Source organism: Lissotriton helveticus, chromosome 4_1, assembly GCF_964261635.1.
Source record: "Lissotriton helveticus chromosome 4_1, aLisHel1.1, whole genome shotgun sequence".
NCBI classification, from domain to species: domain Eukaryota; kingdom Metazoa; phylum Chordata; class Amphibia; order Caudata; family Salamandridae; genus Lissotriton; species Lissotriton helveticus.
The window spans coordinates 152,827,031-152,851,959 of NC_136063.1; the positions used below are offsets into that span (position 1 = coordinate 152,827,031).

The following is a 24,929-nucleotide window of genomic DNA, read 5'->3' on the forward strand; positions in this document are numbered from 1 at the left end:
ACCGGTCTGAAGCCTTTTTCTTTCTTTTCGACCAGAAAGAGGTTGCTGAGAAAACCCCGCAGATGAAGATTGGAAAGTACGATAGAGCCTTTGGAAAGAAGGCCCTGAACTTCTTGATCTATCAGTGACTCTTCTGAGGCTGAAAAACCAAAGGCCGGGGGCGAGAGGGTTGAAGGGGGGACCCGTGGAACTCTATGTGAAAACCTTGAACCGTCTCTAACACCCAAGGATCTGACGTGAGTTCTGCCCAATTTGCAAGAAAGAGAGATATCCTGCCTCCCAGACGAACAGGAAAGAGGAGATCTATGCTTACCATTGAATCCTCTGGAATTATTCTGGTTTCCACCGTGTCCTCTGCCTTGACCTTTGCCTCCACGGGAAGGGTAGAAGGTTCCCTGTCTACCATCGTTCCATCCATTGTTGCGCTTTGCTTGTGCTCTATTGGGGCCTTGGTTGTATTGACGGCCGGAAGAGCGACCCCTGCCTCGTCCAGCCCCACCAAAAAGCTTTTTCGGGAACATTTTCTTCATGGAAGCCTGCGTCTTATCCAGAGCAGAAAACTTGGCAACAATTTTCCCAAGCTCCTTAACAAAAGTATCACCGAAGACGGTACCCTGCGCAACAGAGCCAGCCTCTGAAGAAGACAACTCCCCTAGTTTAGGGTCAATCTTCAGAAGGAGAAAACGGCAACGCTCAGCTGAGAGGACACAGTTGGCGTTGCCCAAAAGGCACATGGCCCTCTGTGCCCACCCTGCAACGTCGTCCGTTGGGAGTTGTTGTCCTGAGTCCCGCGACCGCTCCGCTAACTCAATAATCTTAGTCAGGGGTCCTACAACATCAAGAAGTTTGTCCTGGCAAGCCCTCCAGGAGCGATCTATACCCTTCTTAGGGTCCTTCATATATTTTGCAAAAAATGTGCATAGCTTAGGGTCTATGTCAGGGGTAACCGTAACACCATTAGGGAGGGAAGGCCTAGGACACTCTGACCTGAGGCGTGATCTCACTTCCTGATTAAGGGGTTGTCTGATCTTAGCGGCAACATAGTCCGTGGTCTTTTTATCGGGAACCCAGTCTGTAGAACGCGGACGGAAGATACAAGTAGGATCAAACATATCAGGGTGAACCGGTTCTCCATCCCCTTGTTCTGTGCAAGAAGGCCTAGGGCGCCAAGACCTGCCAGAATCCATCAAATCCTCAGAGGAATTATCATCATCCTCAAACACATCGTCGTCATCACCCTCTCCGCCATCGGGAAACCCTTCCTCAGGGTCAAAATCTGGGGTGGCATCGCCACCAGAATATCCGGGTAAGTCTTCCTCCCGGTAGGGTGCGCTTCTCAGCGTGCGTGCACTCTTATGGAAGACTTCAGCTAGTTTACTGAAGCCTTCTAGGTGCCCCGCGTCACACTTAACAGCCTTGCGTGGCACCATAAAGTGAATGCCACTAGGCCCTGCCCCACTGTCCCCCAGGATACCAGTACCAGTTTTAAAAACATGAGCAGACAACTTATTGACGCTGTCATGCAGAGAAGCAAGCGCCTGGGCAATGGCCGAAGAAAGGAGCTTGTCAACCTCTGCAGGGGGCGTCCCTGGGAGGGCTGTTCCTCATTAGAGGGAAATGCCACATAATTATGCTCATTGCGTGACTGCATTTCCAAAGAGGGTCGGGCACCCATAAACTGAAAAGCACCCTATTAAGGTACAAAGGGTTCACCCAACACACTGTATGATAAATAGCAAAACCTCAGAACAGTATAGGTTTTTTGTTTTTGTAAAACAGAAGGACCAACAAAACTCTGCAAGTATGGGCAAAGCCCGTCAAAACCTACCACAAACGGGGTGTCAGTGAAGGGGGAGAGGCAAAACAGTAGAAAAAACGGAGCGCTAATGCCTCAGTGTGTTTCTACCACACACACGCACAGGGCGCTATGGAGAAAGCTGAAAACACCGGCAGTGCGTTTTCCAACGGCACCACACAGCGCACGCGTGCTTCACAAAGACGCTTGAGCAAAAGCCTACCGCATCTGACAACAACGCGGGAGAGACCCCGCAGCAATAAAGAGGCAAACAATTACAAGAAAAGAACTGTTAACAACAAAACTACCCCATGCCAAAATCCCGAAGCCGCAATAGATATGAAGGGACTTAAGTGACAGGGGCAGCAATGAAGAAAGAGGAAGGACTACGTCGAGGGAGTCACTATATGCCCTTGGCTGGACTGTGATTGGTGGACTGGTTCCCATGGCTACAGCTGTGCCTCATGGGTTATGTAGTTCATGGACTGTTTTTTCTGTTACCTTTTAACTTGCTGTCCAATAAATGAAGAAAGGCTATGCATAATCCTCGCCTCCGCTCCCTGACATAGAATTTGCAGTACGCAGTTCTAACCGCCTCTGTGTTGCGGAAAGATGAATGACTCGGTTGAGTCAATTAGAAGGAAAGTTTAATGTAGAAACAAAAGTAAAGGGCCACGGGGGACAAAAGGGAAACGGACTGACCAGATCAAAAGGGTAACAATATCTACGTTCAACAGATGCCGCTCTGCTGGTCTGCCCTCAGTTCAAACTTTCCTCTTTAGGGGGGCGCGCATTCTCCTACACAATCCCCACCGCATGGAACAGTCTCCCAGAGAGCTTGCGCAAAGAAACACGCCTACTACCCTTCAGGAAAAAGCTGAAAACTGTGCTGTTTCGGGAGGCATGTGGTATTGTCTAACCGGCCTTCCAAACTGTGTGCACCCTCTGATAAGCGCTTAGAGACCCCGGGGTGATAAGGCGCTCTACAAATCCAAATCCAAAATACAAATACAAATCTGACCTAACAGTTCGAATGACGTCACATTTATAGCCACCAAACATTCGGAGTTGACTCATAGTGACGCATAGCATAGTACAACAATGGAAAAAAGACTTATACATTGCCAATGACTACAACAATGTGGAGACTTACAAGAACTAAATGTGAGTACTTACACAACACTCTGGTGTCCAAAACAAGAGATCAGAACTAGAAAAGAGAAGATTAAGCTGGGCTTTATGGCTGCCCTATTAAATCACATTTCAGTATTTTTTTTTATTTTTTTAAAACCTTTATTGTACAACGAAAGCTCACAAATACGGGCCTACAACCCACGAGGGCTGGCCACCACATGGTAGATAACGTAGTAAACGAAAAAACAAGTTCTCTACAGGATATGTCACCAGGAGCACAGGAGAAACAACAAAAGGCATCGAGCAATCAGCAAGAACAGGACAATAAAAGGTTAATTTTCTAATGCGGGGCGGGGGAACAGAAGAACAATGGGCCGTGCAAAAAAACAACCAGGGAGGGGCCGCGGCAAGCCGCCATCTTATGATCACAGAATGAGAAAAGAGGCCATTCAAACATAGCTATCGAAGAGTATAAACATAGTCGGAATATAAAGAAACGACAATGGCATCAATCAAACCGCGCCTACCCGTCGCCGCCCCCACCCAAATTGAGGAGACATGATCAAAAAGGCCCAGATAATAAAAGACAATACGATACGCACCCCAACAGAAATAAAGGGACCCTCATAAAGGAGGAAAAAGGGGAAGAGGGAAAAAGGGAACGAAAGAAGGGACTCCCACCAAACCACGCACCCCCAGGAGATAAAGCAGGATAATAGAATCCGGCAAGCGACGTAGCAAAAAGTCGATACCGAATTATCAGCGAGCCACAATCAGACATACACCGGAATGCGAAAGTCACAGAAACTCCCCAGGGGGACACAGGAGGAGACGGAGTCCCGAAAAAAGTGAACACACAAGAGCCATAGAACAGAAAAAGAGGAAATAAGGGAGGAAAAAGACCCCCCAATATAGACAGACCCCCCCAACCCACCCCTAAAGCCCACCTTGCACCCCTGCAGAAGGCTACGGCCTACCCCCCCGCAGCGTGCCTGTCGCCCTAATTAGAACCCGAAATATAGCGGAACAAAGTTAAGTCGGAATCAAAAGACAAAAATGGGAAGGGAAGAGAAGGAAACGAGGGATGGGAAACACACACAGACATACACGGGGGAGGGCCGGGAGACAGGAGTAAAAGCACCCAGCCACCCGCCTGAGTCGAGGAGCCAAGGCCCCGGGAAGTCAAAGAACATCGGGCTAAAGTCCAGGAGCACCAGTCAGTCACACAGAACCATACCGGGACAGGTTGACCCTCCAAACCAGTGCAAGACTACCGCACACAGATGCCAGTATACATCAGCCCTGTCCTTGTTTGTCCAAAGAGGAAACGGTCCGGTCCAGCGAGGACCAGGCTACGAAGAACAGGAGACAGACAGCAGGAAGATCCAACGGCAGTCCGGAAAAGGCACGTGAAGTGGAACACGGAAGAGCCAGGAAAGTCACGAAGTGTAGCAAACGATGCAGGCACAAGTCCAAGGATATGTCCAGAAAAACCGAACCGTATGGGCCAGCGCAGGAGGCATCGCCGGGCAGCAGCGGCCGAAAGGAAGCGGGAGAGTCATGAAGGCCTGGCCAAGCAAAGTCCAGCTCCCGGGCTTGAGAAAAAGAAGGTAGCGCAGGAGGAGGAGGCTCCATCAAGTTCCGTACATCAGCAGACGCGGTCGTAGCTGGGGCCAATTCCGCCAGGATAATTCCAGCCGCACCCCGCGGCGGCACAGTCACATCCGGCCATGGGGGCCCCGGAGGCCAGCCGCGAGGAACCACCTCCGAAGCTAGGACAGGCGCGGTCACACAGAGCCGCCAGGAGAGCAGGGCGTCCAGGACCTCCTTAAGTGTAGGAAAACCTTTACAGTATCCGGCACCCGGGCTACGCGGCGGGCCCCCAGCGCTCGCCCAGGCCCGGTCAGGATACCCGGGGTCGGTCGCCATTTTGAGAGTCCGACAAGGCAGCGCGGCTGAAAATCTCCGCCGGGGCGGCAGCAAAGCAAACAAAGTCCCGCCGACCGGCAACAAAACACCCCGGGCAGGAAGGGGGGCCACCAGAAGAGGGGGACTTGCCGGCCACCCAATGCCGCCGGGCCCGTTCTCCGAGTCCGGGCGGCAAAATCAAAATGGCCGGACCGGAGAACAAAGGGAGAGCAAGCCGGACACACGAGGAGCTCCGACCACGGAAGGCAGCGCCTCCACCACAGGCCTCCTCCCCACGTGAATCGGTCAGGAAGGACCTCCGGCCCACACGAACAACGGCCTTCCGACCACCTCCTCCGCGCCCCGGAGGGTAGACCCGCAGGCTCCGTCCGGCCCGGGAGCCGGCAAGAAGATCCAGGCCAGTCCGCCTCCGACTCCCAAAGACAATCGGGGGCACTGCACCGGATCCACAGCAGCCAGGAGAACCGGAACAAGAGGTAAGTGCCTGCAGGGCGTCGTAGCACTATCACACAGCAAACAGGGCTTCCCGGGGCAGGATTACAGCAGGATAAATGTGAAAACACAGGCGGGCGAACAGAGCCGAGCTAAAGCGCGGCCATCTCGGTCGCGAGCTAGGCTCCTCCCCCCACATTTCAGTATTAAAGCTCTAACTGAAGAAAGTTCAATATATTCGATTAAATGTCTGGCTAAATATTTAGAGCTTAGTATGAACTATATTAACGTATCAGCAGCTACTAAATTAGTCAGTGAATTAAGATACAAATCCCTCGAAAAAATTACACACGTAAACAGAAAATTAAACGCAAGTATATGCATTAAAGTACTCGGGACTTGATAAAAACTATATTTGGATCCGAACTTCTTTTGAGTGGGCAAAAATCGTACGAGATTGCCGTACATAACATACAAACACTATTCCTCATCCAATGGGCGCTTTTTAAGACGTCCTCATGGTTACGTCATCAGTCTGAGACCGCCGGAAGCGTCTATGTTCTAAACATTCCCCAGCCTGTGACCGACGGAACGAAGTTTCTTGGTGGAATATTCTGCAATAACTGTAGTGTGACATAGTAGAGAACACAAGGTGAATGTCACAAGAATGTAGTTTAATAAAGTAAAAGGACCCGCAGGGAGCGGAACAGATTAAACAAGCAATTAAGGGCGCCAGCTGTTAAGTGGTTGACAATGACAGCTGACGTCATATAAATAGTCAATGAACATTCCATGATCTGTCATAGGATGCCAGATCATGGAGATAGAAAATGCACTAATGTTATTACAATTGGAATACAATGCAGGAAGTACAACATCTCCCTTTTTCCCATGTGAATAACGACCTTTATATATTGAGAATCACTCCATTACATAGTCTTTGAATCTTCCAGGAAGATTTATGACTCTTCCCCCTCTAGAATAATTTTCTTCTACAGTTGTCTGAACAGAACCATGAGCAGGCTCACTATATACATCAGTTTCAACATTTCCAGTACACATGTTATCGCCACCATGTATTGTAACAGAGTCATCTTCATCCATAGAGGTTCTTCTTGAATTTACTATAAACTCTGAAGAATCTCTGTAACTGTCGTTGATATGTTCTGTCATAGAATTATTTTGCATGTCATCCCATTCAAGAACACTATCATCGACGCTACTTTCATGGTTTTCCTCACCTCTCATTATAATGCACTCTTGTCCTGGTTTAAGTTTCACCACATGGTCTTTACTTCGCCATCCTTCTCCTTCCACTAAAACTGCACCATTAGTAGCTTTGTCTACTCTCTTGGGTTTACTATACTTGGACTCTCCCTTACTCACCATACCTGGTCTTTTCACTAAAACCCAATCACCAGTTTTTATACTTTTCACCTTCGCCCTATTAACCATGTCGGCATATGCATTTGTAGACCTTTGTTTTCTTTCAATGTTTTCTCTCACACCTAACTCCTCATCATTTATCACTTTAGATTCAGTTGCAACACTGCTCCATCCGCCAATCTTAGGCGTCAATATATTGTTACACGATCTCCCTCTCATCAGAAAGAAAGGAGTGTGTTTGGTGGCATCTTTCGGAGTATTATTGTAGGTATTGACCTTCATTCTTATGAATTCTTTCACATCCATTTTGTTGGCGATTGCCATTTGAATTCCCTCTTTAAAGAACCTGTTCAGTCTCTCAACCAAGCCATTACTCTTGGGGCTATACAAAGGAGTTTTCTCTTGAGCAATGCCTGACACTTTAAGAAAATCTGTCATTGTACTTGAAATTAATTGCGAACCATTGTCTGACACCAGAATCTTTGGTTGTCCTTCCCTATCAAAAATTTTCTTTAAAAAATTTATGACAATGTCAGTTGTGACAGTGTGCACGAATTTGTAACAAACCCATTTGGAATAGTAATCCGTCAACACAATCAGGTACTTACTGACATTTGGCAGTACATGAAAAGGTCCGGCAAAATCGATTGCGACTTTAGCCCACGGACCATTGGGAATAACCACCTCCTGCAACACATTTTTCTCCATTCTCCAGTGCTTATCAGACTTCAAACACTGTTCACACTTGTCCACATAGCTCCTTATCTCATTGTCTACCCCAGGCCACCAGTAATGCAATCTGAGAATGTTTCTGGTGGCAGTGACGCCAGGATGCCCATTGTGAGCAAGACTTATGATTTTTTGTCGAAGTTCATAAGGCGGCACAAAGACTTCGCCTCTTTTCAAATAACCACTTTCCATCGTCAACTCATCACTCACTTGTTGGTAGCTCCTTAGTTCACTAGGTAAGTTCCTAATGGGAGGCCAAGCACTGCGCACATACTCTTGCACCTTGGTTAAAATCGTGTCCTTAGCTAATTTTTCCTGCCAATCCTCCTCCGATATGGATCCTTGACACATGATAGTAGCATCTATCAGAGCTACCACACACTCGGTATCATCCATTGACTCTTCCTTTAAATTTTGAATTGGCAATCGTGACAAACAATCAGCTCTGCAGTTTTTTCCTCCTTTGATGTGTTCAATCACATAATTGAACTCCTGTAATTTAGACATCAATCTCAGTAGTCTTGAGCTAGCATTTCCGTTGCCACGTCCCGTTCCATTCAGCATATAAACTAGAGGTTTATGGTCCGTCACAAGAGTGAAACTTTTACCCCATAGATAGTCTTTGAGCTTGTGCACAGCCCATACGCATGCCAAAGTCTCACGCTCAATGGTACTATAGTTTTTTTCCGTTTCATTCAGTCTCCTTGAAATAAAAGCAATAGTATTTTCCTCATTTCCAGATCTTTGACAAAATACAGCACCGATCCCTTCATTACTAGCATCTACAGTCACTATATTCATTAATTGTGGATCATAGGGTTTCAGTGCAGGTGCAGTAGCTATTTCCTCCTTCACTCTTTTGAAAGCTACTTCCTGCTCAGTCGACCATTTGAACACAGCATTTTTTCTCAAAAGCATCCTGAGTGGTTCAACTTTTTCAGAATAGTTCTGCAAAAACCTGGAATAATATTCACTGAGTCCCAGAAAACTTTTAAGAGCATCTTTATTGCTTGGTTCCGGAGCATCCCTTATGGCCTGAACAAGGTCATCCTTAGGATGAATTCCGTCTGCAGACAACACATGCCCCAAGTATTCAATTTCACTTGTCAGGAATTTACATTTGTCTTTTGACACAGTCATGCCTCTCTTTTTAAGGACACCCAAAACCTTGTCGATTAGTTGCAAATGCTCCTTTTCAGTTCCCGAATGCAAAAGAATATCGTCCTGAAAGGCTTCAACACCTTTCATTCCACCAAACAGCAAGTCCATAAGTTTTTGAAACACTCCTGAAGAGGATGCTAACCCAAAAGGTAACCTCACATACCTGAAAGCTCCGTAGGGTGTAATAAAAGTAGTCAGCTCCTTAGACTTCTCAGATAGACAAACCTGATGGTAGGCAGCTCTTAAGTCAATTAATGAAAAAAATTTGGAACCGGACACCGATTGGAGGATGTCCTGAATCTTAGGTAGTGGGTGACAATTCACTAAAATGTTCCTATTTAAAGATCTCAGGTCCACACACAACCTGATGTCTCCCGTTTTCCTCTTCTTGGAAACGACAATTGCAGAAATCCATTCGGATTCTTCCGCTTCTTCAATCACACCTTCCTTGGTCAGTTTCTCTAGAACATCTTTAAGCTCCTTTTTGATTGACAAAGGTACAGTTCTCACCTTATGTTTGCATGGCATGGCACCCTCTTTCAATTTTATATCATGAGTAAAACCTTTGACACACCCAATACTGTTTTTGAATACATCAACATGTTTACCCAAAATGCTTTTCAAATCAGAATAATCACTCTCAACAGTTATATTATCAACCCAATCATCTCTTAAAATAACTGGATCCTTGGCTCCTGGTATTAATATGACACCTAACTGGGCTAGATCTCTCCACCCTACCAATATCCTCCCCTTTTCAGCTACATATATTTTGGTATCAATGGACCTACCCCTGAAAGTCACTGTGTCATTGAAGTAACCTAGCATGTTAATCTCCTTCTCACCAAACGCCTTGGGGTTAATATCAGAATCAGTGAGTGGTACATTTTTCCATTTCTCCTCATATAGAACATCATAAATTGTTGTTATAGGTGCACCTGAGTCAGCAGTAAACTTGAGCTCAACATTTCCTATTTTAACATCCCCAATGGGACCTACAATTTTACCATCTATCATTTCAACATAAAGAATGATATTCGAACACATTTCCTCATCAAAACTTCCCACCATGTTAATATTCATGTTGTTACCAAATGACTTGGACTTACATAAAGTAGAATAATGGCCATATTTTTTGCATTTTACGCATTTCTTTCCAATAGCGGGACAATTTTTGTAATCCGCTAGATGATCATTGGATCCACATCTAAAACAACTCATATGCTTACCTCCTAATTTCTTATCCCACACATTCTTTCCAAAAGTCTTACCATCACTTTTCTTTTTGTCCTGTAAATAAAATACATTAGTGTTATTCCCAGCATGAGATAATTCTCTTGTAGATACAAGTGACCTTTCTATACCCCTAGCAATATCTAAAACTTCCTGCAACGTAGGTCTTTTGCAAGCCAGCAACCTTTCCTGGACTTTCTTTGAGAAACAATAGAAAACGATCTGATCTCTAATGTAAATATCAGTCATTTCATCATATTCACATTCAACAGCAAGTATCCTCAGACAAGCTGTATACTCATCAACAGTTTCCCCTTCCTGTTGCTTCCTTAAAGCAAACCTATGTCTCGCCACCATTATATTATTTTCCTCATCGAATTGTTTTTCAAGTCTTTTTAAGGCTTCATCATATTCATTCATGGGTATAAAAACTCCAGGTGGGTTTTCAAATTCAGGCAGACTGTCGAAAACGTCCTGTCCAGCCTTTCCCAATAGGCCAAACAATAAGGAACATTTCCTCTCTGCGTCAAAAGCTTTCCCATCAATGGATATTATATAGTTTTCAAAAGCCCTTTTCCATTTCTTCCACTTCATAGTGGGTTTGCCAGGCTCTTCTAAGAAACGGGGTGGTGCACAAATATTGTTGCTCTCAGCCATGTTTCCTTGTGTAAATATTGCCAATGAAAATATTTGTATCCTCAAAAAATTAATAATCACAACAGTACTTGTTCCAAAATATTTAATTGCTCAGATTAAGAAAAGAATATAATCTGTTTGAATTATCACTTCACCAGAGTTAATTTCACTCCAAACTTGAATAAAATAACATCAAAGTCAGTGCTCTGTAAGAGTTTCCAATAACTCCCGATGTTTTTAGTAAGAAGCAATTTCAAAATGGCCACACGCTGCCATGTAATATGACGATTTGCTTGAGAGAACCAATCAAAACTGACGAAGTGCCTCCCAGAATGCCTCACGCGTCATAGCTGAGGAGATTGTTAAACACAAGTGAACGCCTGCTTCTGACTGGACTGTGCGTCAGCAAGTAAGTTCACTTTTCATCACATAACGCCGATTGTTTCCTCTGCGCTCGCTTCAGCTTCGTCAATTACACTCTCAAACACAAGCTTGACTTGTTTAGAATGATCACACACAGCCGCGATGACTCCGAATGCAGTTCAAGTTAAGTTCAATGAGCGCTCGCTCAAATCTTGACTCACGCCGTTAAATCCTTCAATTGAAATAGTTAATGAAGCGCTTCCAGCGACACCACATGCGCGTGGCTAAACTCACACTGAGAAGTATACAGCAAGTCCGCTTTACCTCATTTACGTCATGACAGGTTTCATCAATCAAACCTGGTCCGACAGGAATTTTCAAAAAAATACCCGCAGGTCCTTTAAACGATCTCCCGTCCTCGTCGCCAATTGTAGTGTGACATAGTAGAGAACACAAGGTGAATGTCACAAGAATGTAGTTTAATAAAGTAAAAGGACCCGCAGGGAGCGGAACAGATTAAACAAGCAATTAAGGGCGCCAGCTGTTAAGTGGTTGACAATGACAGCTGACGTCATATAAATAGTCAATGAACATTCCATGATCTGTCATAGGATGCCAGATCATGGAGATAGAAAATGCACTAATGTTATTACAATTGGAATACAATGCAGGAAGTACAACAATAACCTGTGGTAGCCCTTGGCTTGGAAGCCGTTAGGAGGAGGTAAGGGGCTGTGCACGCTTACACGAGAGGGAGAGGGCGCTAAGGGCTGCCGTCCGTCTGCGCCATACGGAGAGGCAAGGACACCTGGGCAGGAAGAGTAAAAGATCGGTGCGGGTGAGGGGAGTAGAGGCTGCTCTGAAAGGAGAGGGAGTGATTTGTGTGAGAAGATATTCAGAAAGTGCGTTCGTACTGTACTAATCGCCCTGATACAGCAATTGTAGTTATCCAGGGCATGCGTTTTTATTTTATTTATAAAGTTTTATATAGCGCTAGCTAGACCCGTGGGTATCGGAGCGCTTTACATACACACAGGAAAATAAAAATTGTGTAGACAGGGAGTGTCCAGGTAAGGGCAGTGGACCCTCTTCCCCGCCGAAACGAGAGGTAAGGAGCTTTGAACATTAGGGGTGTGATAAGTGGATGGGGGGCTGTTGTACATTGTTACATATATGTAATTCATGATCACACATCACATGCATACAATCATTCATGTAAAAATGTATACAATTGTACACATATAACACATACATTCACTCATGCATCTGGACACACTTAGTATTCAATGAGTGTTGACTATGATGTTGACTCGTGTAGAATGTTATTGTAGTATTTATATGAGGTCACCGAATTTTCTTGTTGGAGTTGGAGAAGGATTGAATTGGAACTGGTCGCTTTACTATTGTAATTGTATGTGGGCCAACTGGTTTTATATTTGGTAATTAAAGAAGATTTTGGAAACGTTATATAACAGGGGGCCAAGCAGAGTGAGGTATAGATGTAATCTGATTTCTGTGCATAGAATGTAGAGGTAAAGGGATGTGGCACAGGCGAGTGACTCTGGGAACAAGCACAACATGGAGAGGTACATTTTCGTGCTTGAGTGGTATGGTAAATTGCTATGATCACTGCACAGCAGGAGGAGACTGGAAATATGGCCTTGTTCAAAGAAAGCAGAAGTGTGGTCCATTCTCAGTAAGGGAGGGATAAATTACTGTGCACACCTGCACAGTAAAGGAAGGGAAGGATCAGTGGACGTGTGCACTTAAAACCGTTATTGTGCTGTGGATCACTGTTAGGCCTGACATCTAACTCCATATCGACTGGACATGATGTATTCTGTACCAGACTTACATTTTACAATGTAATATGTTCTGGGAGCTATCGTCTAGGATTGCTTCCATTGAACCAAACTGACTTGACTCACTTAACAATGATCTGTAACAGACAAGCGAAGGACTGAACGCACTGTGTCCTGATCATTTGGAGCAAGGTGATGACCCTGAGTAATGCACAGTAGAAGGACGTGGGCGGATGTATACACATGCATAGGCAAGCTTGAATAAGGATCTATGGACCTCTCGGTCTCTTTAGGATTGTGGTGCTCATAGGCATATGCACATGAAGTTTGGGCTGCAAGGATTTGATCTCATACTCAGTAAGGAGAGGTAAGCGACTGAGCCCACTTTCATCATAAAGACAGAAATAAAGATTTCTGTTATGGACATTTATATAGCACACTGCTGATCACCTCCGAAAAGGTCTCTTGGCACTGTGGCACATAAGCAGGAAGAAAGAATTGGAGGGAGAGTTATAAGAACCAAGTTTTGAGAAGTTTTATTTAAAGCTGCCCAAGTCGGGGCAGGAGCGAACGTGACTGGTAGTCTGTTCCAGTGTTGGGTAGCAAGAGAAGAGAAAGATCTTCTACCGTATCTGGCCGTACATATGCAGAATGTGTGTAGCAAATATAGTCCACTAGACCTGAGGTTACGGGTTGGCAGGTAGGGCTGCAGTTTCTTTCTTAAGTAAAGGGGGGTGTTTTGGGACAGAGACTTCTGAACTAGGCAGAGCAGTTAGAAAAGGGAGTGCTTTATCACTGGCAGACCATGCATAGATGTCAGAGTGTGCGCGGGAGGTGTGCAGGGTGGAAGTTTACATACCAGACGAGCAGCCGTGTTCTGAACTACCTGGAATTTAGATAATAGAGCCTTATTTGCAGCTACATAAAAGCTTTGCCATTGTCTAAGCAGTTTCAGATTTTTAGTGAGCAGTTTTCTAGTTTGGGACGGTAGCCATTGGAAAGCTTTCCTGAGCAGGCACATAATTGTAGACCGTTGGACGACTTCCAGAGAGTTATCTTCCTCATACAAACGCTAAATTTGATCTTGGTAGATTCAGGATAGTATCCTTTGGAGATGATCAATTTGAGTTTCTGCAAAAGAGATCACTTCAAAGCCGCAGAATCTTAGCACTTCAGCATGGTGGGGTGGGAGTTAGTCACGCAGATATTGAAGAGTGTGGGGCTTAAGGAGAAGCCCTGCAGCACCTCTTTGTCTAGGGCCATGGTACGGGAGTTAAAGGACTCTAGATGTACATTTCGGGTCCGGTCACTAAGAAAAGTTTTCTCAGTGCAATCTCAACAAGTCTTTGGATCAGGATAGAGTTTAAGATGGTGACAGATGCAAACAAGCATTGAAAATGCAATAGGTCTCGCAATAGAAGAGTTTGACATTTTTCGTTTTGCATATAGATGAGTGGCGTTGCGTGGATGAGTGGCGTTGCGTGGATGAGTGGCGTTGCGTGGGTGAGTGGCGTTGCGTGGGTGAGTGGCGTTGCGTGGGTGAGCGGCGTTGCGTGGGTGAGCGGCGTTGCGTGGATGAGCGGCGCTGCGTGGCTGAGTGGCGTTGCGTGGCTGAGTGGCGTTGCGTGGCTGAGTGGCGTTGCGTGGGTGAGTGGCGTTGCGTGGGTGAGTGGCGTTGCGTGGGTGAGTGGCGTTGCGTGGGTGAGTGGCGTTGCGTGGGTGAGTGGCGTTGCGTGTGTGTGTGGCGTTGCGTGTGTGTGTTGCGTGTGTGTGTGGCGTTGCGTGTGTGTGTGGCGTTGCGTGTGTGTGTGGCGTTGCGTGTGTGTGTGGCGTTGCGTGGGTGAGTGGCGTTGCGTGGGTGAGTGGCGTTGCGTGGGTGAGTGGCGTTGCGTGGGTGAGTGGCGTTGCGTGGGTGAGTGGCGTTGCGTGGGTGAGTGGCGTTGCGTGGGTGAGTGGCGTTGCGTGGGTGAGTGGCGTTGCGTGTGTGAGTGGCGTTGCGTGTGTGAGTGGCGTTGCGTGTGTGAGTGGCGTTGCGTGTGTGTGTGGCGTTGCGTGTGTGTGTGGCGTTGCGTGGGTGAGTGGCGTTGCGTGGGTGAGTGGCGTTGCGTGGGTGAGTGGCGTTGCGTGGGTGAGTGGCGTTGCGTGGGTGAGTGGCGTTGCGTGGGTGAGTGGCGTTGCGTGGGTGAGTGGCGTTGCATGTGTGAGTGGCGTTGCATGTGTGAGTGGCGTTGCATGTGTGAGTGGCGTTGCATGTGTGTGTGGCGTTGCGTGTGTGTGTGGCGTTGCGTGTGTGGCGTTGCGTGTGTGTGTGGCGTTGCGTGTGTGTGTGGCGTTGCGTGTGTGAGTGGCGTTGCGTGTGTGAGTGGCGTTGCGTGTGTGAGTGGCGTTGCGTGTGTGAGTGGCGTTGCGTGGCTGAGTGGCGTTGCGTGGCTGAGTGGCGTTGCGTGGCTGAGTGGCGTTGCGTGGCTGAGTGGCGTTGCGTGGCTGAGTGGCGTTGCGTGGCTGAGTGGCGTTGCGTGGGTGAGTGGCGTTGCGTGGTTGAGTGGCGTTGCATGTGTGAGTGGCGTTGCATGTGTGAGTGGCGTTGCATGTGTGTGTGGCGTTGCATGTGTGTGTGGCGTTGCGTGTGTGTGTGGCGTTGCGTGTGTGTGTGGCGTTGCGTGTGTGGCGTTGCGTGTGTGAGTGGCGTTGCGTGTGTGAGTGGCGTTGCGTGTGTGAGTGGCGTTGCGTGGGTGAGTGGCGTTGCGTGGGTGAGTGGCGTTGCGTGGGTGAGTGGCGTTGCGTGGGTGAGTGGCGTTGCGTGGGTGAGTGGCGTTGCATGGGTGAGTGGCGTTGCGTGGGTGAGTGAATGGTTAGCTGTTGCTTATGCGACGTATAGCACTTAATACTAAAGTAGGCAGACCTTCTTAGCCTTTGTGAGAATAATAGCAAAATAAAAATAAAAACCAGATCAAGTCAAGGACGCAAACGGCACCATGCTATTGTTTATTTACTCAGATGATTTGCATAAAAATGTAACTTGTGAGCACGTTTCTCTAACTCTCCAATAATCCCATTACAACACTTTGTACAAATGAGATTGGGACTCATCCTTCCGAAGTCGAGAAAAATGTGCAACGCTGTGTTGAAGTTAATTTTTTTAATTAACAAAATGCAAATAATGTGGAGAGATTTCAAGTGATTCAGGAATGGGCGCCCTTGTAAAGAGAAAGTACGGCCGGCCTGGGCAGTGATAGGGGAGGAGGGAGGAGAAATGCGAGTCACGGCAGCAGCAGCCTTTGATGTGCCTGCCGGCCGGCCGTGAATAATTAGGGGGTGAGAAATGCGCTCGGAGGGCTGCCTTTGATGTGGTAATGCGAGGCAGGCAGGCAGGCGGCTGGTGGCATTGTGCACGCGCTTTTTAGGGCTTGCGCAAGCGCAATGACCTAAAAAGCACATGCACTTGAAGGAATCGCCAGTGGAATCGCCAGTGGATAAACACTGGATAAGCCCCTATAGAGCTTCGCCAGCTATGCGCTGAAGCGCATCAGCAGGCGAGCCCTAAAAATAGCTGGAGTAAATACCAGCATGGCTGGGGGACCTTCCTCATTAGAAAGTCTGATGGTGTCTAATATTGCTATCAGTGCCATTTCTGTGCTGTGAGAGGCACGAAAGCCTGACTGGGAGAAAATTAGGAGGGAGTGGCTTTCCAGAAAAAAATGTGAGCTGCTTGTTTACTAGAGTTTCTATTGTTTTACTAAGAAATGGTAGCAGCAATATAGGCCTATAGTTGGATAGCTCAGGGGGGGCAGCTGGTTTCTTTAAAATAGGCCTGACCTGAGCTGATTCCAGCTCGGAGGAACAGTTTGGGTACTCAGAGAGTGGTTAAACAGACCTGTGATAGCAGGAAATAATGCCGGTGCAAGGGTTACCATGATGTGTGGGGGAGAGGGATCAACTGGTGAGCCTGATTTAATTTTGTTCATCAGGACTAGGACTTGCTCTGAAGTAATCGGATCAATATCCTGCAAGAAAGCTAAGTGGTTAGTAACAGAGAGGGTGTTAAAGGGCAATTCTACTGGTGTGAGGCCACTGGGTAGATTACAGTAGAGTTTGGAAATGTTTTCCTCAAAGTTATCTGCAAGGGCATCGCATATGGACTGGGAAGCTAGCATAGGAGAGGTGCAAGAAGTAGGTTTGGTAAACTCTGTTCACACATTATATAGTTCCTTGGCTGAGTTTCCAGCATTGTTAATCATATTTACTAAATAGGTCTTTCGAGCTTCCCTTATGTTTTTGAGGTAGATGCCTAGTGCTGCTTTGTAGGCAGTTTTGTCGGGGGTGGGGCAGATTTTATGGTTCACCATTTCCTTTCAAGTTTTCTACATGCTGATTTTTCTGCTTTTAGGTCCTCTGTGTACCGTGAGAGCGGGCTTTATTAGGTTTTGGGCCGCTAAGTTTTGCTGGAGCAATGATCTGTAAAGCCTGGGAGAAGGAGCTCTGGAAATCTTTCAGAACGAGGTTAATATCTGAGCTCATTGTGGGTTGGGTGGGAAAATGCGTCATGAAAGAGGGAAACAATACCTTCTTCCATGGCCTCTCTCTCAGGGGACTGCTTTCTTGTAGCCTATCGGTTCCCTGGGGCGGTTGGAAGTTGGGGGCGGGAGACGAAGAATGGGGGGGGGGGGATGGGGAGGAATGCTATAGTATTGTATTGCATTTGCATTTATATAGCTCTTACTACCCCTGAGGAGGCGTCAAAGCGCTTTTCGGAAAATAGCACGCTACTCTGGGACCGATAGAGGATTAGTGTTGAAATAGTATAGTGAAACATGCAAGTACATTTTAAGTGGTGGTTAGGTTAGTCAGTTATTTGGATTCGGAAGGATAGAAGAGGAAAAAAAAAGTTTGAATTTATATAGCGCTTGTTACTCCTGATGGGGCGTTGAAGCACTCTACTCCGGAAACCCATAAAGGATTAGTGCTGAATTAGTAATTTGAGTGGTGGATATTAGTCAGTTATTTGGAGTGAGAAGGGTAGCGGAGGGATAAAAGGGAAGAAAGGTTTACATTCGTGTATCACCTGTTACCCCCTAATGGGGTTTGAAGTGCTTTTCTGGAGAGTAGGACGCTACTCCGGAACCCATAAAGGATTAGTGTTGAAAATTAGTATTGTGACGTATGAAGTAATTTGAGTGGTGGATATATTATTCAGTTATTTGTATAGAGATGGGTAGGTTGCGGGATAGAAGAGGGAAAGAGGTTTGTATTTATATAGCGCATGCTACTTCTTGATGGGGTTTTGCAGTGCTTTATTGGCGAGTAGCATGCTACTCTGGAACCCATAAGGATTACTGTTGAATTAGTACTGCGAAACATTAAAGTAATTTGAGTGGTGGATATGTTAGTCAGTTATTTGGATTGAGAAGGGTTGGGGAGGGGTAGAAAAGGGAAAAAGGTTAGCTACTCTAGAACCCATGAAGGATTAGTGGTGAATTAGTATAGTGGAATATGGAATTTGAGAAGTGAACGTGTTAGTCTATTATTTTGATTGAAAAGGATAGTGGAGGGACAGAAGAGTGAGACTTTTTTTGAGGTCATAGCATTAGGAAGAGGCTTTTGGATGAGTAAAAAGGGGGTTTTGAGGGGGAAGAGTTTAGAAAGGTTTGGTTTGAGGGATCGGTATAGTAAAAAGAGGTGTCATATGATGCAAGGAGGGGTAGAGTAGGAGAGAGTCTAGAAAGGGTTATTTTGGGGATCATAGTAGTGGTATGGGGTTTGGGATAAGAGAGTGGATGTGGAGGATATATTGATAGATGTATAGGGTGAGAGATAGGGTAATGCATTGGAAAGAGTAGTAGAAAGAAATTTGAGATGAGTCGGAAAGTTGGGCTAGAAGATATATTGAGAGAAGTATAGGCTGATAAATAGGATAGTGCATTGGATATGCTAAATTAGAAGAAAGTGATAAATATATAGATCCACAAGTACATTGAAAGTATATAGATGCATAAAGGAGGTAAGTATATGTAGATTAAAGATATTGATAGAGGTACAGGATGAGAGAGGGTAGAGCATTGGATATGCTTTTTCAGGAGAAAAGTAACAGACACACAGAGGATCTTACTTGTAGCAGAAACACCCTGCTTCCTCTCCCATGTAATACGGGCATTCCCTTGTGTATGGGGTGGGATCTCCCTCGTACAAGGGACATCCTCTCTAATTGTTCTCCCTTGAGTTATAAGTGCTATACATTTTTTGTCTGGCTTGAAAGCACAGCTGTCTACAGGTGTATTGTTTCCAGCGATTTAAAATACACTTACCGTGGACTTTGGCGCCACCCAGAGTATAGCTCGTTCACTGCTTGCCATTAACTTTCTCGTGTATCATTCCACGTTCTAGGGATTGCTTCCTTTAGCATGCACGAGGGACTATATTACATCTGTAAAGTACACCCAGTCCTCACATTGTTTGTAATGTTCAATTCATTACGTCCAATGCGCGGTCTATACAGAAAGCAATTCTTGTATGCTGTGTTTCTTTCCCCACTTGGAAACCAGTAGGGCCAAACTTAATATGATAAACAGTACTTGTGCATGCAACACCCAAACAGCAGTTATGAATTCAATACATACGAGCTGCATTTATGAATGTCTGTGTTTACATGCACTGGCACATTAAAGCCAGACCTGCAGGCTTTGCCATTGCTTCTTTTAAGTGCTTTCTGTTATACGTAAGAGATGCTAATGAATGCTCTCCATTCCAAAAGAGCCTCCCTCCCCGCCCCCATGCTTACTATTAAGGTCTCTTCCTTGCACACGAGGAAGCCCCGCTGCATGAAGGGCTCAGCCTTGTACACAGGGCCCTCTCCCCACAAGGGAGGCTGACCCTTGTATCAGACCTCTCCCGGGCATTGGGAGGGCCTCTTTTGCGGGGAGGACTCATGTTATGGAGGAGACTTGGCAAGGTATTTCATTACTTTAAATTGTCGGGGCGGTGCCTCTAGTATTAGGGGGTTCCCACCAATGGGTTCCATTCCAGTGGGGTAGTGCTCCTAGTATTACAGATAAAGATGTGGGATTCTACCCAATGCTACGAGGTCTCCCTTTATATTAATTGCCATTTCAGAGGCCTCCTTCTCAAGTTTGGGGTCCCACTCTGCCCCCTCCAACTACAGGGGTCTCTGGTGCTTTCTATGGCATGTATACAGAGAGGGGGCTCACTGAGACTAGGGTCTGAAGACGTCACATGGATACTTGGGTCTTCGGGTGTGTCTCGGGAACGGGTCTCCGCTCGCGTGAGTAAAACTAGGAAGTGCTGAGGAATAGAGCTAAGTTTCGGAGATGAAGCAGATGTCAGGCTGGTCAGTAAGAAGGAGGTCCCCATAAATCAACAGCATGTTTGGAGATGAATCGAGCATTACAGTAGATGCCACAATTCTGAGACTGATCTGTAGCGAGATTTAATGAAGGATCTGCTGCTGAACTGTGGAGGAGAGGGACTATTCTGTGCTCTGGCTGGCTGCCTGGGGTTACCATCACTCCTCCAGTTCTCCTGAGAGGTGGGCAGAGCGCACATGAGATTGGCGGCCATTATGTTCCAAAGGAAATATGGAGGTACTGAGCAGACTGCGGGTATAGCATTGGACCGCTTTATCCCTAGTATCTATTAGGTTTGCACTGGTATATTGTAACACAGCCATTTTAGTTACCTTTTTAAACAAGCATTGGCATTGCCAATAGGTCTCACTTTTGGGACCTTATAAGTATTTGGTTATGCAGCACAAGATCCTTGGTGCAACAACATCAACTGTTGCATGGCTAAACACTTATACGTTCCCAAAGGCAAGGCCTATTGGTTATGCCAGTGCTTGTTTTTTTTAATGTAACTAAAGCATTGTGTTGTAGCTCTGTGACATTTTCAGACACAACATTTTTCATTGAAATTTCCACTAACTTTACACAGGCATACCATTTTACTGCTAAAACTATCATGCACAAATGATAATGTGTGGAAGTAGGGTTTCCGTGAATATTTTAGCATTTCTGTATCATCAAGTAAAGTGTCTTGATCATCTAAAATCTGTTTCCAGCACACTTCAGAATTACAAAAAGAAATGTGCTTCTTTTTTGTGTTCCTAACTACTGAATGCATACAGTTCATTTACAGGTATTTACATTTTGTTGTGTGTTGCAAAATACAACAGCATTTCCTTTCCCATTCTCTGTAGTTCAGCAAGCTCATCACATAATTTACTTTGCTGCCAGAGAAAGAAAAGTTAACACCAATCCCGCAGTAACACATCCTGACATTTGACCTCTGTCTATGAAGCTTGGCAAATGTGCCAAGTTAAACACAGAATTGAAAGGCATATTTATTCATTACTCTGACTTTCCCTACCCATCAAAACTCTGCTTGTGACCCAGAGTTTGGGAAACGCTCTTGTGTACCATTTTCTATCTGTGTGTGAGTGCACAACCTGGTAATTTGAGAAAAATCTGTATCTTTTTGTTTTATCACTTTGTTCTACAGTGCCCATCCACCTCCACTGAGTATGCAACGTCATTACATGCATGCACAGTAACACACTCGCCCTGCTTGCCAAGGCCACAGGAGGGGCGTAACAGAGGCCCCCCGGAGCCCCCACGGCTGCGAGGGACTACTAAGCCTTTTCACAAATGAAAAGCAAAGATTTTGCAAAGACTAACAGGGGCCAATTGAAAAGATGGGCAGGAAATGGACAGAGCTTCTATGCCTCACCTCAGTACAGCATGCCTCGTATAGCAGCGCAGGTGCTGGCCAGGCTTGACCTAAAAAAACACAGAAATTTACCAGTTCTAGTTAGCCACTCTAACTATAACTTGTGCCTCCGCAATGCACTGTTTATGACCTCACATGACATTACTCCGGACATGTTCTATGACATTACTGATGACATCCAATGAGAGTGCTCATTTGCTTTATAGTTACGATTGTGGTGGATATTCATCATATTACTTTTCCACTTTGTACTGTTTGGGCCCACCTAATGGGTGTACGTTTTTAGTAAACGCACGTCCTCCTAATGCACCATAGCTGCATAGAGGTATTAAACTCATTATAAATCATTGTATTCAAGGGTAACTCTGTATGCAGGTGACAGTAGACTTGTGTTCATTATGTGCCATATAAGTATTTTGGTACTGCAGAAAAAGTTTCCAGCAGGGCAAAGATTCTACGTACTACACGCTAAGTATTGTAAGCAGCCTTGAGTTATTGAAGAGAATCGCCTCAGCATGACAATTTCTAGTTAATTTAGAAGACTGTGTGCACCGGGTACCAACCTATGTGCGTGTGCTTTAGAAGATGGGCTATCTGTAAAGTTTTCACCCTATTCTGAACGGTGCAGGTAGTAGAATGTTTTGCACCTTCAGATCTTGGTTATTTTTAGCAAGTGACGTAACGAAAGTCGAGGTAGCCCACCTGCAAGGTACATGGAGGGGCCCCCTCTCTTCGGATTTAATCCGGAGCTCTCAGGCCTGTGCTGAGGGAGGACCCCTACAGCTCGGGGCCCCCTGCACCACAAGGCCTGTATTACGCCACTGTTTTTTGTGAATAGTGTCTTTTTAGGTCTCGTCTAGGAAGCGCTTGTGCTGTCTCTTCGAGACAATGCTATATTCAGGCTACGAGTATAAAGCTCCGCCCACTTTCTGCCCATCTTCTTAGTTGGCTCCTCTCCTTGCCCTTTGTAAGTGGTGGCTTTTCATTGGTCAATAGGCTTAGTACTCCAGGGCTCGACAAATCTGCTCGCATTTGCGAGGGAGAATGGATGAGGACAAGCTATTTTTAGGTACTACTCGCCCTTTCTGGCGAGTAGGAATATAAAACTAACTTTTGTACTCTGTCTTTGAAAAAGGAGAAAAAGTGACAAGATAACAAGATTTAAAGGCATTTTTATTGCTCACAAAGGGAATGAGCAATAAAGATGCCTTTAAATCTTGTTTTCAGAGACGGGGGTCAAGTAGATTGTAGTTGGCTCGATGGGATTTTCCAAGGTACTAGACCTGCAGGACTAGTACCATTTTCCAGATTTTTCGAGCCCTGTAGTCCCTCCTTAGTACCACCCTGTTTCTTCTTGCAACCTCCCATGAGGACACCTCCTGTTACATGTGTTGTTACTCCCTAGGTTGTAATTACAGCCTCAAGGCACTATATTCTTAAAAGGCTTCAGGCAGGGCACACACTTGGTCCTAAGCTAGTCTGGCAGTGGTTACTTCACTCACTAGAACATCTCACGTTAATATGAGACTGTCTATAAATCTCCCTTCATCAGCTCATCACAGAGTACAACCTAATCTGAAATTAATGTAATAATTCTTTTGTCACATTTCACGCTACTAATTGTATATATGGACATAGTTATTTGAATGTACTTGTAGTACTGTCTTGCATGCAATACATTATGGGTAGGGTGGATTTACCAGATCTTCTGCAGGGTGCAGTACTATATGTGACTAAAAGAGGTCCCACTTTGGCCACATATGGTACTGAACCCAGAAACATGGCTAAGTAAAAAAAAAAATAGCATTTATAATACCAGTAACTCCAACTCTGTAGACATGCAGTTCTAGTGCATTGCTCACTAGCGACCTCCATGAGCAGCTTGCAGTACTGCACCTGGACATGCAGTGCTGGTGCCTTGCTCACTAGGGACCTCTAGTAGCAGTTTGCGGTACTGCATCTTGATAAGCAGTGCTGGTGCCTTGCTCACTAGAGACCTCTAGGAGCAGCTTGCGGTACTGCACTGAGACATGCAGTGCTGGTGCCTTGCTCACTGGGGACCTCTAGGAGCAGCTTGCGGTACTGCACTGAGGCATGCAGTGCTGGTGCCTTGCTCACTGGGGACCTCTAGGAGCAGCTTGCGGTACTGCACTGAGACATGCAGTGCTGGTGCCTTGCTCACTGGGGACCTCTAGGAGCAGCTGGCGGTACTGCACTGAGACATGTAATGCTGGTTCCTGGCTCACCACGCAAGCATTTGCAATGCACTTGGTCTCGCATTACTGAAAGTATGAGCTATTGGCGTTGCATTATTATTTGTAATGCAAGACCGATTGCCTTGCAAATGCTTGTTTAACAACTGTTGCATGGTGTGCGCACTATTTTTGTAGATATTTTTCAATTGTCTGTAGTGTGTTTCTAATGAAAGTTTCAGGGTTTGTAAACTGTGGTATAAAGTAAACTCTCACTATAGAGTAATCGCTGTTTACAGGACTCCGTCCTCTACTGAGATCAACTTCATTTCTTAATGTAAGTTTGGTATGTCTCAGGTGTTTGATACAGATACAATTTGTCTGTCGTAGGGCATTTGTTTTGTAATTGGCATTCACTAGTTTTGCTTTCTCTAAACGGTTGTATAGAGATTTAACACTAAACTCAATGAGATTTTCCCACATATCTGTGGTTGATTGGTAATATGAACTATGCTACATGTAAGGCCATAGCAATTCATACAGCAATATGCGGGAAAACGAAGCTTGGATGAGGTCATCAGTGATGTCATCAATAATGTCACAGAACATGTCATGAGTGACATCATATGCGAGTTCATAAGAAGTGCATGCCAGGTGTGAGGGGATACTGCACTCTCCTTTTAGGCCTCTTTCTCAGATAATGGGTGTGTTTAGTAGGGTGTGTGGAGAGACTGGCCTCTATGCTGAAACATCTCTCTGTAATAAGTGTGTGTAGTAGGGTGTGGGGAGGGACTGAGCTTTCCTTTCAGACCTCTCTCTCAAATGATGGGTGTGCGGAGGGACTGGCCTCTCTGCTGAGACCTCTCTCTGTAATGATAGATGTGCATAGTAGGGTGTGGCTAGGACTGGGCTCTCCTTACAGACCTCTCTCATACATGATAGGTGTGCGTAGTAGAGTGTGTAGAGGAACTGAGCTCTCTGCTGAGACCTCTCTCTGTAACGATAGATGTGCATAGTAGGGTGTGGCTAGGACTGGGCTCTCCTTACAGGCCTCTCTCACACATGATAGGTGTGCGTAGTAGAGTGTGTAGAGGGACTGAGCTCTCTGCTGAGACCTCTCTCAGTAATGATAGGTGTTCGTAGTAGGGTGTGTGGAGGGAGCGGTATTCTGCTGAAACCCCTCTGTAATACGTGTATGTAGTAGGGTGTGGAGAGGGACTGGGCTCTCCTTCCAGACCCCTCTCTCACATCATGGGTGTGTGTAGTAGGGTATGGAGCGGGACTTGCCTCTCCTTTCAGACCTCTAGCTCAGTGGATGGGTTTTCAGTGTAGGGTGTGAAGAGGAACTGTCCTATCAGACCTCTCTCAGATGACTGGGGTGTGTAATACGGTTTGGGA

General features: G+C 45.8%; 1 protein-coding gene across 2 annotated transcripts in view; it reads left to right on the top strand.

Annotated features, from left to right (window-relative positions):
• LRRC14 (leucine rich repeat containing 14) overlaps positions 1-24,929 on the top strand; it is a 166,953-nt gene that overhangs the window by 104,339 nt on the left and 37,685 nt on the right. Inside the window, exons 1-2 of one of the 2 annotated variants that reach the window (XM_078686623.1) lie at positions 5,816-5,907; positions 11,479-11,522. The exons of the other annotated variant lie outside the window; for it this stretch is intronic. The gene's annotated coding sequence lies outside the window, so the exon portion shown is untranslated. Of the gene's footprint in view, positions 1-5,815; positions 5,908-11,478; positions 11,523-24,929 lie in introns of those variants that run through there. 2 annotated transcript variants of the gene reach the window in all.